The following is a 15,007-nucleotide window of genomic DNA, read 5'->3' on the forward strand; positions in this document are numbered from 1 at the left end:
AGTTGTTCACAAACCAACAAACAAATTTAAGAAGGTGAATAAACATTATAGAATACTGTCTAGTATTGAACCTTAAGACGTAGAAGGTAATGTAATAGTGTTATAATTAACAGTATACCAAACACGATGGTATAGTCTGGAAGATCTGTATCCAAAGGATGGTTAGAATTAGGAAAAATATTATGCAACTTTTACAAAGAACTAACTGAACGGATGCTATAACCCCAAGGGCTCCACCAGGGAAAAATACCCCAGTGAGGAAAGGAAATAATTAAACGATGAGAAAAAATTAACAATAAATTACTTTAAAAACAGTAACATCGAAACAGATTTGTCATATATAAACTATAAAAAGACTTATGTCAGCCTGTTCAACATAAAAATTTGGTGCAAGTTAGAACTTTTGAAGTTCTACTGATTAACTACCCAATTAGGAAGATCATTCCACAACTTGGTCACAGCTGGAATTAAACTTCTAGAATACTGTGTAGTATTGAGCCTCATGATGGAGAAGGCCCGACTATTAGAATTAACTGCATGCATAATATTACGAACAGGATGGAACTGTCCAGGAAGATCAGTGTGTAAAGGATGGTCAGAAATATGAACAATCTTATGCAACATGCATAATGAACTAATTGAACGACGGTGCCAAAGATTAATATCTAGATCAAGCAAAAGAAATATAATAGATCGTAAGTTTCTGTCCAACAAATTAAGGTGAGAGTCAGCAGCTGAAGACCAGCCAAGAGAACAATGCTCGAAACAAGGTTGAATGAAAGAATTAAAACACTTCTTCAGAATAGATTGATAACCAAAAATCTTGAAAGACTTTCTCAATAAGCCAATGTTTTGTGCAATTGAAGAAGACACAGACCTAATGCATTTCACAAAAGTAAATTTGCTGTCGAGAATCACACCTAAAATTTTAAAAGTCCTACAAATTTAAGAAACATTATCAATGATGAGATCCGGATGTTCAGGAGCAACTGCCCTTGACCTACTTACAACTTCATACTCCATAATTTGCACCATGCACTAATTTTAGCTAGATCTCTGTAAAGGGATTCACCAACCCCAGATCTACAATTAGGAGATGGTATTGATGCAGAGTAGCATCATCTGCATATGCAATAAGCTTGTTTTCTAAGCCAACCACATGTCATGTGTATATAGTATGAAAAGTAATGGGCCAAGAACACCAGATATCACATTCCTGTACTCAGAGATTAATATCCATATCAGGGATAAGGAATTTGAAAGACTGCAAGTTTTGGTCCAACAAATTAAGCAAGACCTCCCCGGCCCCAGCGTCAGGCCATAAACCTCAAATTTCTAAAATAAAACCTTGAATCACAAATTATATTTCTAGGATCTCGGATTCTCCGGAAATTTGATGATTTTCTAAAATCAGTTACATAGGATTACGATGAAGACTGAGAAATCAAGTGATTTTTTTTAAAGATTTTTTTTTTCTTTTTGCTAGTTCCAATTAGTCTATCTTTAGGAAAATGCTAGCTAGGTATTTTCTTTTAATAACTCTTAAAATCTATTATAATTCATTATTACTGACTCACAGCTTCAATGCGAAAGTACGTCAATAGAGACCATAGTCCTTAAAACCGTTTTCTTTAAGTAGAAATTCTCTCTATTGAACCGTCATATATAGTTAAATAATTCTGTAATTCCTCCCTCTCTCTCCAATATAAATGAAAATTTAAGAAATTGATTATATTCTGGTGGACATTTATTGACCTTTCTTTTGGTAATAGCAGAATCATAGGTCCCTTTCTTATCTTTACTTTATCATCACGTTCGTTTTATCCAGTTCCCGCAACTATTCGATTCTTTCCCTATTTTCTTCACCCCATTTTCGTCTTATTTTTTTTCTTGCGAAGCCTTTCCCATCCAGAACGACATATGTCACGGAAGAAATAACACTTATTCTAAGACAACCATCTCTGCCTTCTCCGTCTTCCGCGGATTTGTGGAGCCAAAAAGAGGCGGTCGCTTTCAAAAGGGTACAGCATTCTCTCTCTCTCTCTCTCTCTCTCTCTCTCTCTCTCTCTCTCTCTCTCTCTCTCTCTCTCTCTCTGGGAAGGGGGTTTGAATATCGCCATGATCAGCAAAGCTGTATAAGTCAGAATCACCCACACCAGGTTAGTTTGCTTGAGCGATCAGGCTAAAGTCTCCCACCATCACCAATTCGCAATGGCCAGCGTGGTGATGAAATGGCCAAACCTCAGAAATATCCGAGACCCTTGTCCTAAAGTGGACTGCAAACAGCTGCATTTGCTGTTGTATATATAATATATACATGCTGTATGAGAATGTATGTATAAAGACAAAAAATAGGGACTGAAGCATTTTGACATTCTACCCCAAAGGGCCAATGTGGTAAAAAACTCAGTATGTACCGGTATATACTGTATATGTGAGCGTCAGAGAGAGAGAGAGAGAGAGAGAGAGAGAGAGAGAGAGAGAGAGAGAGAGAGAGAGAGAGAGATAGCATTCAACCACATTAAACTATAACGACGAAATATCAAGATCCAGCACCATCATAGATATACTATTTAACGTGTAATTTCTCAATGTTACAAAACTGTCATAATCGTACTAAAACCCAGCTCAGCCTCCTCCTTTCTCTGCCCTTTCCTCCTCATTTCTCTTCATTTTCCTCCTCCTCATTTCTCTTCATTTTCCTTCGCCTCCTTTCTCTTCCTTTTCCTCCTCCTCCTCTTCCACCAACCGTTGATGGAAGTAATGAATTTGCTACTACTTCCACAACTAGAGTACTTACTGTACAAACTGTTAAGACTAAGGCCGGACGTGGTTGTTATTGGTTGGTTGGTTTGGGAGTCGGGAATGGGGTTGACAAGAGGAGGCAATGCCACCCCCAAAGAGATGTTACACTTGGGTATATCCTTACCAATTGATGGGTATGGGCAAGTACTTGTATGTGACAGGTCACCACTTACTCTTCTTCTTTTCTCCATCTTCCCCCCCCCCTCTCCCACCCCCTCCCCACTCTTTGATCTCCCTTTCAACCGTTCCTCGGGTATATTCCTTCGAGGCACGCCAAGATTGGAGGAGCAAAGGAGGTTGGTACGAGCGAGAAGGTATATATGTGATTTGCCCTTGGGGTACGCCAGTGTGGGGTAGGGGGTTATTGGCAGTAAAAAGCACTTGAGGTGCTTGTAAGGGGTATAGAGTTTTGTTAGGGTGTGCCTTTAAGAGGTTCCTTGTACCCGTTTTTTTAATCCAAATTGATGAGGGGCATTTTCCAGTGTAACGACGATTCTCTTTTACTGTTTTCTCAGTAATTCTTATTCTCTCGGAATGTATCCAATTTGACATTCTTTTGGGTTTTGGGCTTAAGTTTTCTTTGGATTTTAGGTTTCCTTTATAGGTATTCAGATTTCTTTCTTCATTTTCTATTGTTACATACTTTATATGAATTTGTTCAATCATTTCGGTGATTTTTCTTGGATATTACTTATGACGGATATTCTTACCTTTTACTGTTATTAAATTTAATTATCATGTAAGTATTCACGGGAAGGGATTTTAGTGAAATTCATTAAATTTAACCGAGAACAGTTATTCGTATTCATTAAATTTTTATCCTGATTTAGTCAGTTATCACTTCGCACTTGAAAGAATATTTCTGCAATTATTATTATTATTATTATTATTATTATTATTATTATTATTACTTGCTGAGCTACAACCCTAGATGTTTAAGCAGAATGCTATAAGGCCGAGGGCTCCAACAGGGAAAATAGCCCAGTGAGGAAAGGAAATACGGAAACTACAAGAAAAGTAACTAACAGTTAAAATAGAATATTTTAAGAACAGTAACAGCATTAGAATAAATCTTTCATATGTAAACTATAAAAACTTTAAAAATCAAGAGGAACAGAAATAAGATCGAATAGTGTGCCCTAGTGTACCCTCAAGCAAGAGAACTCTACCCCCAAGACAGTGAAAGACCATGGTATATTTCCTCACATTAGAATTTTAGAAGGAATCAGTTATAACAGGGAACAGTAAAGGATAAAAATGCAAGCAATTCTTTTGGTATATTTAACGCAAAACGAACGGTTATTGTCATATCAAATGCTACAAAAGAACGCCTGCCACCACACGAACAAACACCAAAAATTAAATATGATTCCTCCTTTTCTCTTAATCATATGAACATCGTCATTCGAGAGACATTTGGAGGAAGAGTCGAGGGAGTCTTCGCAACTTCTTCATTTTATGTCCTTTTAAATTCATAAGTTAGAAAACGACTCTCGGACACAAAGTTTTATATTAGAGATTTTATTGGGCTTCAAATATGGAATCTCATTGTACCCTTTCTCCCCGAAGGTTTTATGAAAACAAAAGTCTTTTTTTAATACCGTTAAGTTTTAGGATTTAATATATTATCGGCGTTGATTCTATGTGACTAGGATTGAACTGTCTTTAATTAAATGAATATTTAATGAAATTATTGTACTGCATTTCCGGTATTTGTACTCTTCATTCCGTTCGTTTTTTTTTTTTTTTTTTTTTTTTTTAATCATTTATCAATATATTCCATATTATTTACTATCTTCACGTGGCTATTTCCATTAATGCTCCATTTCTTGGTATTCGTTTTTTACTTTACTACCTTTCATCGTTGTCTTTAAAATATTAATTTTCTGTTCGTTCTCAAGTAATGTTTCTGTTCATTTGCCAATTAATTCACTGATCACTTTTATTTAGACACAAACGTTAATTTATAAATATTAGTTTTTTCCTGTCTTTTCAAAATCTATGCCTAATCTCTCTGCTAGTTACCCAAGTGAAAATTGTAAGGCAGTTTTATAAATATCGAGACACAGAGAAACACTATAAAATACTCATGAATCTTTTGACCTTTAGTATGCGTTCTTAATCTTAATTCCTTACAGTTCTAAATTACTTCCACCATTCAGTTTATTTAAGATAATTTATTGTTTAGATTAATCCCTCTTCTAACTAAAAACATCCTCACTTGTTAGATAATTACCAAGCACAGTAAATAAGTACAAAGTTGGTCTTAAATATGAACTTGAAATTCGCAATTATTTTATTTCTCTGAATGAAACGCACCCTTCATTTTGATGAATGAAATGAAAAAAAATCCATATTTGCTTTGTTAAAAAAAAAAAAAAATAAAAAAAAAACTTCATTGCTGCATATTAATTAAAATGATTTGTTTTAGTTTTAGATGATTATGAAATATTAAACACACACCTCCTCTTAACTACCCAAGACACCTTTCGAGAGGAATTTAAGATTTTTCGAAAAAAAAAAAAAAAAACAAAAAAAAATAGTGGGTGGATGAAACCATAGGGGCGTCTGTGATATAAATTTGACCCTGGCATGCCCTAATTCAGCCCTTGCCCAGTTCTTTCCCGCCCTATCGTGAGCCCTCACTTCACCTCTGTCCAGCCCATAACCGGAGAGAGGGGAAGCGCCCATATGTATAGACAGAACTACATTCTTTTCCAGTTTTCTTAATAACAACTTCCCGTTTAGACCGGCTAAAGAGACTGCTATTTATTTTTTACCCTCTAACAAATTTCTTTATTTCAATTATTTTGTTTATTTTTAAAGGGCTAAAGTCTATTACATTCCATTAAAAAATATGACTGGTTATACTGCCCTTCATTTCAGAAAATTTAACTTTTTAGGTGGGATATACATATTCATATATATAATACTAATTTTAAATAGACTGTAGTCTCTCCATTTCCATTAATATTTTTTCAAGATAAAATTCAGTAAAATTCAGTCGGTTCCATCTCACAACCCCCCCCCCTTTTTTTTTTTTGGGGGGGGGGACCAAAGTCTTATCAATATTGATGTTTGTAATATATCACTGATATTATTGCATATCTCATCTTTTTTTTACTGATGTCAAAAATGTAAGATCACTGTACCCCTATTGTGATTCTGTATATGGCTTTTGCTGAAATTATTATTATTATTATTATTATTATTATTATTATTATTATTATTATTATTATTATTATTATTATTAGCAGTGTTTTTGTTTTGTTTCTTCATTTTGACATGTCACATAATCCGACATCTAACTAACACGCTTTTATTTTTTCACTTATACTTTAAGCCTACTTCACTAAAACTTTTTTAAGGTTACTTACAAATTTTGAATATCATATGAAACAACGTTAGCAGCACGGAAGGTCATGTTATATAAATTGAAAGAAAAATTGGTGGGAAATATTTTTTTAAAGCTAAAATGTAGGAAATAATTGAAGACCTAAATTGTGAAGGCAAGGGTAAAGTTTCTGGTATATATTTCTTATGACCATTCTATATACATGGGCATATGAAAAGATGGCGCATTTTCATCTGGCTATACTTTTCCTATTTTATATATACCGTGAATGTACATACTCACAATTACTCAATATTGCTATCTTAATAATAATAATAATAATAATAATAATAATAATAATAATAATAATAATAATAATAATAATAACAATAAGTATTCAACGAGAATATCAACTGACTAAAAGCTTCAAGAAGGAGGATCCCGGTTAATCTCACAGTTAATGGCTTTGGTTCCGCTAACTAGATATTAATCTTTGGCACCGTCATTCAATTAGTTCATTATGCATGTTGCATATAATTTTTCATAACTCTGACCATCCTTTACATTCAGATCTCCCTGGACAATTCTATCATGTTCGTAATACTAGGCAGACAGTTAATTCTAATAGCCAGGCCTTCTCCATCATGAGGCTCAATACTACACAGTATTCTAGAAGTTTTATTCCAAGTTGTGGAATGATCTTCCTAATCGGGTAGTTGAATCAGTAGAACTTCAAAAGTTCAAAGTTGGAGCAAATGTTTTTATGTTGACCAGGATGACATGAGTCTTTTTATAGTTTATATATGACATATCTGTTTTTGACGTTGTTAATAGTTTATATAGGACATATCTGTTTTGACGTTTCTGTTTTCAGAATGATTTATTGTTAATTTATTCTCATCATTTATTTATTTCCTTATTTCCTTTCCTCACTGGGCTATTTTTCCCTAATGGAGCCCTTGGGCTTATAGCATCTTGCTTTTCCAACTAGGGTTTTAGCTTGGCTAGTAATAATAATAATAACTAAAATTCCTCTGGTAAGAATGAACCAGCGTCAGAGCTACAATGTTTTTTGATGACAAAGTCTTGAAAATATCAGCCGAGGCACGCTGGTAGGCGAGTCCTTGCCATCCCACTTGCAAGGATTTATGTGGACTGAAGACGTCACTTTATCATGGGCGCCTGTGTGCGTCGGCCCTTTCGAGCCCCGTAGTGTTTAGACTGTACTTTGTTGTAGAATGTGATAATCTCTACAGTATAATAATTCTTCCGTTTTCTTTATATAGCACAGATATTAAAATTTTGTAAAATAAGGTCATGGTTTCAATGACATTGATAAGATTGTCGTTCTGGCCATCAAACTATCTATTCAGGATTCTTCCAATGGCAATCCAGCTTGATACTAAAAATGCTGTTATTATCAGATGTCAACATATCCACGCTGTTGTTCAGCCTGATCCCTGATGACAGTCCACGATCACATATCTCGGGCTTTCGTATACTCACTGGATGTGAAATACCTCTTCACAAACGAGTCTATCGACATGTCCAAGTAAATTTTCAAAAAGGTGTATTATAATATCCCAAGCCCCTTCAATCAACATTCTGAAGACACCGAAGGCTTTTCTTAGCATTTGTACCAGGGAGGACCCTTCTAATATGTAAGGGTCAGGATTCATAAACAAGCTGATAGCATTGATGAGGGAGTTCTCACATTTTCAGCGACATGCCAACAATCCTGGCTATTGATGTGCTGACATCACATTTAGGAAATTCCATGACAATTCGGACTACTGCTTTCAACATCGTCAGAGAGTAATCTTTGTGTCACATTTAGACCACCGTCAGTGCCTACATTTACAATAAATACTACTGAATTAGTTGGCAGCTACTCACAAGATACCTGAAAGACACCAAACATCTTAAGAATAACTCCTCTTCTAGCTATGTTGATGAGAGAGCCATGGGAATAGTTAGTCTCGATGATGGTATGAAGATCAGGATGACAAACAACCAGTGACAGTGATATCATGGCTGCCTTCTACTGAAACCATATGTCTATGACGTGAATACAAGAAAAGAGAGTTATAAACACACAATCTACAGCAATGTCCATACTGGTGTCAGCTTAAGGGTGATAACTATTATATAATACTAATCCATTATACCAATGAACTTTTCCCAAAGAACAACACAACCCCTTGACCAGCTAAACATAAAAGGGACAAACTGCTATACAGGCAGGAGTGTCAAAGTGAAACGTATTGGTTGACAAGAACTTTTGTCATCCAATATTGCCTACCACTTCCAAAGCACTTCATCATACTGTATTTATGGAATGCATAGACTGTCTAATGAGAAAAGTTCTCGCCCACTGGATAGCAATCAATTGATACTAATGTCCCTATAAGAATCGCTTTACCCCCAGATAATATCCTTAATCCTAAGTCACAACTTGCCGCACACCACTCTTCATTTGGTCTACTGCCAAAAAGTCATGTTACATGCAGGAGTTACAAGTGCTCCTTTCCTGTTTTGGGGCCCTCATAGTGCCTGTAATGCTGAAGGGTGACTGTTGATCATGAGCAGCAGATTCTACTTTTACAACTGGCAATGCACCTTCTCTACACCCAAAAGAGAAGAGGCGGTATTATGTGTGGGGACGCAAGTGGTCCTAGCAATGTTTGGAGATCCAAAGTGCTCATAACATCGTGGGATGATTATTGATCATAAGCAACAAATCCTATGAAAGTCAAAAATGCAGGTGTTCCATACTCTTGATGCAAGGTAATTGCAGTTGTCATTGTGGCATACATACATGTTTGCAGGTGACCAGGAGAAGAAAACCGTTAATAAAGTAAATGCAAGGTGAATGAGACTATAATGATGAAATTTACGTAAGTCTACCATGATTTTTACATGCTTTTGCTATACGTCTCTTAAGACTCGAACAGCATATTTCAGTTTGCCGAATGTATAAGATTGTATGACACAATTCTTATTCACTCAGTACAACATGTATGAACGCCAGACGTTTCCTAAACTCATGGAAAAAACTATGTCCCCGTTCAGTATGCATGCCAATCCCACCGAATCCCAACTACTGCCGCAGGTCTACAATACCCTTTTTTTTCAAACCATGCAAATTCCATGATTTTCTCTTCAGTCCAAACATAGAAATTGTTTGAATTCCCAGGAAATAATTGGGTGTGACCGAAGCTTAAATCAAATCACCAGTTAGAGGAATCATTCACCTTCCAAAAGGTCCAATGATCACAAGCACATCTGACATTCCAACCTGAAATCTTTTGATTTTCAACATTTACTATTAACCAATACCTCTACGTTTCATGTGTTAACACTTCTGATTCGAATTACTTGCCAACATCCGAATTCTTACTTGCTAACCTTGAATTCCTATTGGTCGCCACTTTCCTCCTTTGCCATTAGTTCTGCACAAACATCGAAAAAATTGATTAACTGGATAGTGGATTTTCAACTCTATTTAAGAAAGAAAAATTTAACACGAGTTACGAAAACCAAAAGAATATGCGTGCCTTTTCCCTTTAGATGGGGCCATCCCTTCTAAAAAGGATGTGCCAGGGGGTGTTTTCATCCAGCACGTCAGTAAATATTGATGGAATAAATATTGACGGAACGAGGTTGCTAGCCCCAAAGCATGCCTCATTATGCTTCAGAATTAGCGCAAAAAGAATTTGGCCATTCTTGGTGGCCATCTTTGCAAGCAATGGCTAAACTCAATATCGCATAACTTTGCTGGTTGTTCGACCAGTGCTATAACAAACGTATTATTGGTGTGAGTGTATTGTATTTATATATACAATATTTATACACATATATATACATAGAAAGTATATTTCTATATACGTATGCATATATATATATATATATATATATATATATATATATATATATATATATATATATATGAGAATCTTATTTCGTAAAGATTGAGCGAGTGAATGAATGAAATGACCAATAAAATTGCATCTTGCACCATAAAACCAATACAACCTCCTTTTATTATGTCTTCTTAATAAAAGTCCTAGTAACAACACATTCAGAATGAATTAGGAAAAGAAATGGGTACAGGTGGTTAGTGCCAACTTGTCACTGCGACCCGCAAAAAGAAAACAAAACGCGTGAAAAACATTTTAGTTTTAATGAAGATAGGTGTAAACATGAAAGTCAGAATTTTATTAGAACTGATAGTAGAAAAACTAACCTTCCTTTTATTTTCTTGATTTAGATTTGCTAGTTTAGAGGCCATTCAGTAATAAATCGTATAGTAATAAACAAAATATATATAAAGTATATATATATATATATATATATATATATATATATATATATATATATATATATATATATATATATATATATATATATGTATTTTGGGGTTCAGGCCATGTCGTCCTGATGTATACATATATATACATATATATGTATACATATGTAAATATCACCCACGAATTGCATTTAATACCGAATTCTATCTTGGGAATACATATCCACTTGGAATTCATTTTATGGTAACAGCTTCTGGCCGGGCGGTGATTCGAACCACCACCTGTACGGCTAGAAACCATGCTGGCAGGGACCCTACCGACTCAGCTATCAAGAGAGACTAAAAGTTTATGACAAGTCCCCCTACATATTCCTGTCGAATTCAGGATTCTGTTCATAGACTTGAAATAGACCCATCTCCACCATGATAGCTGAATCGTGAGTTTGCAACACGTGGTTATTTTAATGAACATATATCACAAGCACACGTGATTTTAATTAATGTAAATATCACCCACGAATTGCATTTAATACCGAATTCTATCTTGGGAATACATATCCACTTGGAATTCATTTTATGGTAACAGCTTCTGGCCGGGTGGTGATTCGAACCACCACCTGTACGGCTAGAAACCATGCTGGCAGGGACCCTACCGACTCAGCTATCAAGAGAGGGGGGGGGACTTGTCATAAACTTTTAGTCTCTCTTGATAGCTGAGTCGGTAGGGTCCCTGCCAGCATGGAGGCACGCAGCATGCGCAGTCTCCAAAGGTGATCTCCGGTATTGGGACCTTCAGGTATGATTTATCTGTTCTAACCTGATTACCGAGGAATTAGACACCCCTAAGCCGGCGGAGTCAAGGGATGCAGCTAGGGAAAAGTTACGAACCTGGGTGAGGGATTTTCAGAAGAATACTTCAGGCCCCTATCTTCCAAGTGAGAAGATGAGGGCTTACCTTTTTTCTAAGGCATTGGCGGATGCAGTGATTCCTCAGCCTCATGCGGAGATCCCGACAGTTCAGATTCCGGTAGATTCTGAAGTCTCAGACGCCCTACAAGACATCCAACTGGACGATAGGATGTCTAAAGTGTCCGAGTACACCGAAAAGGACCTTCTGGCAGAAGGCCAAGAAGAGGAGCTGACCCAGGCTCCTGATACTGAGGAGGAAGAAATCGACGAGGTGTCGGTTACATCGGTTCCGGCCCCTGAACCTGTTCCCTCAACATCGTCTGCTATCCTAGATGAACTGGGAAGGACTGTTTCTTCCATCGTTGAAATGATTCAACAGATGCAGAAGAAGAATGATGAAAAGGAAGCTGCAATGAAGTTGGAGATGCGTGGACTTGCAGCATCATGTGCCCCAGAAGAAGCTCAACGTGAAGGATCTTCCTTTGTGCTCGGATGCCAATCCTTGGAGGTATGCCGAGCACATGCCTATGACAAGTGGGAAGATTGTCATATCGGAGAAGTTGGGTTCAATTCCCTTTGAAGAAGTGGAATTCTGGCCCAACAAGGAGTCTTACCCGGACTGCTATGTCCGTCTTAGGAAGGAGCCAGCCTCAAAGGAAGAGACGGAGCCGTAAGAGGTCATAGTCTTTGACCATAGTAAGGTACAGGCCTTACTGACAAGCTCAATGAAAGAGAGGGGCTTCACAAACTCAAAGATACCAGCGGTGAGTAAGAAGCATCCTTCCTTTGTTGCTTCTCCTACCAGAGCCTTTCCCTTTATGGAGAAGGGATATAAGGCTGCCTTGAAGGCGGTTTAGGCAGGGAAACCATGTCCCTCCTTGGAGGAGTGCAAGCCGTTGTCCCTGACCTTACCCATGGACCAGAAAAACTGTAAGGACGTTCACCTTACCCTCTCAGTCAGGAAGTTGGAGGCTGATATTAACGGACGTCAGTTCAGTGAGGACCTTCCAAGGCTGTCAGATTTTCTCTTGTGCAGGGAGCAAGAGACAAAAGAGAGACTTGCTGCATCAATGTCCTTACAGACGACTATGGAAACGATGGCAAGCGACCCCAAGATCCAAGACATGTTCATGGTAGTGGCCAAAACCCATCTGGCCACAGTGATAAAGGATCTCTACAGTTTTATCAAAGCTAGGAGAGCTTGTAGAGAGTTCATGTTCACCTTGGCTGCAGTGAGGCACGAACCTAGGAAACTGATTTCCTCTTGTATATGGGGTAAGGACCTCTTCCCTAATGAAGTGGTCAAAGAGGTAGTGGATAAGGCCGCCACGGAGAATAGAAACCTTCTCCAGAAGTGGGGCCTAACTCTTAAGAGAAAGTCTTCCCCGGATGAGGGTCCTCAACCTAAAAGGAAGACAAAGAAGCCTAGGCTATCCTCTCGGCCAGCCAAGCCTTATAGACAGCAGCAGCAACAACTTCTGGCAACCGTGGTACCTCAGATGGTAGCACAACCTACAACCACGTACCAGTTGGTACCTCAAGCGGTGACGACTCAGTTGCCTGCGTTTAACCCAGCGTTCGAAAGGCAGACAACGACCTTTCGCCCAAGAGCTAGAGGAACTGCCAGAGGTTCCTCTAGATGCCCTTTAAGAAAAAGGGGATTCAGGGGAGGACACATTCAAGGAGGCAAGGCCTCAGGTCCACAACAGCAGAAGTGAGACGCTTCCGGTAGGAGGGAAACTTCATCTATTTCGGGATCGTTGGACCTTCCAACGCTCTACCCCCGTTCTGGAAGAATATGTTCGAGAACTCTTGGAGAAAAGAGTAATCCGAAGGGTAAAGTCCATCAAGTTCCAAGGAAGGCATTTTTGTGTTCCAAAGATGGACTCAGAAAAACTCAGAGTCATTCTGGACTTGTCCCCACTCAACAAGTTCATAGTGAGCTACAAGTTCAGGATGCTGACACTTCAACACATAAGGACCCTACTGCCCAAACAGGCATACACCGTCTCTATATACTTGTCAGACGCTCATTGGCACGTTCCAATCAGTCGTCACCTCTCCTCCTACCTAGGGTTCAAGCTACAACGAAGACTTATGCCCTCAGAGCCATGCCATTCGGGCTAAACATAGCCCCAAGGATTTTCACGAAGCTTGCGAACGCAGCTGTCCAGCAATTACGCCTAAAGGGAATCCAAGTAGTGGCCTACTTGGACGACTGGCTGGTGTGGGCAGCATCCAGGACAGAATGCATGCAAGCCTCCAAAAAAGGTGATCCAGTTCCTGGAACATCTAGGATCCAAGATCAACATAAAAAAAGTCTCGACTTTCTTCATCTCAAAAGTTTCAGTGGTTGGGAATCCACTCGAACTTACAGTCATACCAGCTTTCCATTCCTGTGAAGTAGAGGAAAGAAATAGCAGGATCTGTCAAAAGACTACTAGAATCCAAACGGATATCAAGATGCAAACAGGAGAGAGTGCTGGGCTCTCTACAGTTTGCCTCAGTAACAGATCCTGTGCTAAGAGCACAGCTAAAGGATGCAACCGGAGTATGGAGGAAATATGCATCAAACGCGCGAAGAGATCTGATAAGACCACTATCGACTCATCTGTGAACGCTTCTCAAGCCGTGGTCCAAAGCCAAGCAACTGAAGAAATCTGTACTTCTTCAGCCACCTCCCCCCTAAATTGCTATTCACACAGACGCTTCAAAGGAAGGATGGGGAGGTCATTCTCACCGAAAGAAAGCCCAAGGAGCTTGGTCCAACCTGTTTAAGAAGTTTCTTATAAACTTTCTGGAAGCCATGGCAGTACTTCTTACACTGACGAAAGTATCTCCTAGCCACTCGATCCACATAAGATTGGTTCTAGACAGCGAGGTGATAGTGAGATGCCTGAATCGACAAGGGTCAAGGTCACCTCAAATCAACCAAGTGATGTTGGCCATCTTCCGGCTAGCGGAAAAGAAGAGATGGCACTTGTCAGCAGTTCACCTTCAAGGGCTCCGCAATGTGACGGCGGATGCTCTATCCAGGTTCACACCAATAGAGTCAGAATGGCCCCTAGATGCAGGATCGTTCTCTTTCGTTTCGAGTCAAGTCTCGGAACTGCAGATAGACCTCTTTGCGACGAACGACAACAAGAAGTTAATATGTGTCCCCGTACGATGATCCTCTAGCGGAAGCAGTGGACGCTATGTCCCTCGACTGGAACAGATGGTCCAGGATTTACCTGTTCCCTCCGCATAACCTTCTATTGAAGGTCCTCGACAAACTGAGAATTTTCAAGGGGAAAGCGGCAATAGTGGCTCACAAGTGGCCGAACAGCATTTGCTTCCCTCTGGCATTCGAACTACGACTGAAGTTTGTGCCGCTACCGGATCCAGTTTTGACTCAGCGAGTTCAGAAGTCCATTGTCTTCGCTTCAATACAGAAAACCTGGAACCTGCATCTCATGATTTTCTCTCCCTAGCGGTGAGAAAAAGATTCGGGATATCAAGAGACAGTATAGACTTTTTAGAGGAATATAGACTTTTTAGAGGAATATAAGTCCAAATCTACCAGAAGACAATATGAGTCATCATGGAGGAAGTGGGTGTCCTTTGTCAAGGCGAAGAATCCACAAAAGATCTCGTCAGACTTCTGTTTA

This window comes from Palaemon carinicauda, chromosome 38 (genome assembly GCF_036898095.1).
Source record: "Palaemon carinicauda isolate YSFRI2023 chromosome 38, ASM3689809v2, whole genome shotgun sequence".
In the NCBI taxonomy this organism is placed as follows: domain Eukaryota; kingdom Metazoa; phylum Arthropoda; class Malacostraca; order Decapoda; family Palaemonidae; genus Palaemon; species Palaemon carinicauda.